The sequence below is a fragment of the Octopus bimaculoides genome, chromosome 10 (genome assembly GCF_001194135.2).
Source record: "Octopus bimaculoides isolate UCB-OBI-ISO-001 chromosome 10, ASM119413v2, whole genome shotgun sequence".
Taxonomy (NCBI): domain Eukaryota; kingdom Metazoa; phylum Mollusca; class Cephalopoda; order Octopoda; family Octopodidae; genus Octopus; species Octopus bimaculoides.
In genome coordinates this window covers 86,845,288-86,847,755 of record NC_068990.1, presented here as the reverse complement: position 1 = coordinate 86,847,755, position 2,468 = coordinate 86,845,288, and positions in this window count along the sequence as shown.

The following is a 2,468-nucleotide window of genomic DNA, read 5'->3' as shown; positions in this document are numbered from 1 at the left end:
TTATTATTATTATTATTATTATTATTATTATTATTTACCATTATTATTATTATTATTATTATTATTATTATTATTATTATTATTATTATTATTATTATTGTTATTATTATTATTATTATTTAAGGCAGCAAGCTGGCAGAATCATTAGCCTGCTGGACGTCGCACAGTATACAGTATCGTGATGGTGTTGATTAAAGATATTGTGACTACTGAGGACTTGTAATGTTTTTGTTAAGTCACAACAAGCACCTCACACAGACAGTTCTTTACGCAATATCCGTACAGTTCCAAGTAATGCCGACTTTTGCAATACATCTACATTGTGGGGTATCTCTAAGGTTTTGACATGTTTTCTTCAGGTTGAGTGGTATTGAACCCAATGCTCCGCTGACAATAGGGATAACCTTTATGTTAGACTCTCGTAGCTGCCAGATCTTAGCGGTCTCAAATATTTTTATTATTATTATTATTATTATTATTATTATTATTATTATTATTATTATTATTATTATTATTAATTTTTATTATTATCATCATCATCATCATCATCATCATCATCATCATCATCATCATCATCATCATCATCGTCTCTTTTTCTCTCTTTTCATTTTTACTATAAGATTCAGATCATCCCTGTAGAGCAACTGATACCCTGCTTTTGCCTCCCTCAATACTAAACTGTGGGAGATCAAACATAAGGACAAATATCAAAGTGGACAACGTGTCCCCTGAAAAATTCCTCTTTTGATATTAATTTCCCTGACAGTGCGTCACCTCAATAGAGATCTACTCCCCATTTCGTTTGAGTGTTAGAAGAAATGATTCGCGATATTTCCTCCGGCTGTTTACGTTCTTGATTCAGATCCTGTTTCGGTCATCTTTACCTTTCATCCGTTCAAGGCCGATAAAATACTTACCAGTCAAGACCTATGATTCTTCTATGGATCTATGTCTAAGTATATCATACATAGAACGATTGAAGAATTAGATTACAGGTTTTGGACTTCATAGAAAACTTTCGGAATTAATTACGGTTTTTGAACATTTGAGTATCCATATCCATTATTTGGAAGTGTAAAAAATAAGGTTTATCGTTGAACATTTTTGTACAATTTATCATGTAAATATTTTCTTACTTGTATAACTTCATGTCTTCTCCTTTCTCTGCTGTACATGTCTCCATGAATTTTGAACACGAAGTTTTTTTTGGAATTGTCAAAATAATATATCAATTATGCAAGAAAACACAGACAATTTCTACGCATTTAAAGGAAAAGAATTTCATAAGAAGCAACCAAGAATAAAGAGAGAATGAAAGGCAGCAAATTATTTGCTAATGTTGAATTTAGAAAGTAACTGGAATATGAATGAAGATTCAGGAAAATAAAAATAAAAGAACGTGTGAGAGATTTCTTACGAAATCTCCTGCCATCTTATCTGATAAGTTTGTCAAAAATCAAGAAATCAAATCTCTATATCTGAAATATGATTTCCAGAGATCATCGAACCTCCTTGTGTTCGGTGTTGTAACTGCCCACTTAGCGTAAAGAATCTTCCAAGCTGTACAAGCAACCCTAATTCAGTACAATTTGGAATGCACTCAACGCCTGGTGACAAATGAACAGAGATCGATGAAAGTTGGTAAGTTAAGGTATCACCCAAACAAGAAAGATGGAGTAGAGGAAATTTGAAAACAACTCCTACAAGATTTTATAAATACGCGAATGTACATTTAGGGAAAGTGCTTCAGGATTTTTAGATTGTATCAGAATATGTCATTTGTTAGGGGTCCACAGTTACAACTGATAGGCTACACAAATCAAATTTATGGCCTACTCTGTTGATCTGGACAGTATGCAGAGACAAGTACACGGTGACTAGAAGCCTTCCCTTTGACACTCAAATCTTACGGTGACCGTAAAAATAAATTAGACGGTGATTGATGGACTTAGTTTTTCGTTTTCTAAAGAATATAAAGAATATTCCAGGTGCCATGTCCTGTTCTTCCTTTGAAACAAAAATATAGCTCTGTTAAAAAGACGAAGTATAAACACTTCTGAAAATAACGGCCACATCTGAACATCGTCCAAAAATGTGTGTATACGTCACGACTGATTTCTACATATCATCAGTCATATCATGCCCTCTACTCTTAAAAGTCAGTAATGTTTAGCAAAGAAGTGTGGGGTTCGTTGGTTGGACATGGGGGTAAGTCGTTGCATCTGGAGAATTTTATTCTTTAAATTTTGTTGTTAGTTGTTATTGCTTTTATTGTGTGTGCGTATTTTGTGCTCAGGCGCAATCGTCCCTTGTCTAGTATTGTTGGTTTTTACTTTGTAATTGGCCCTTGTGGTCAAGAAAGAAAACAGTATTATTATTATTATTATTATTATTATTATTATTATTATTATTATTAATTATTATTATTATTATTATTATTATTATTATTATTATTATTATTATTATTA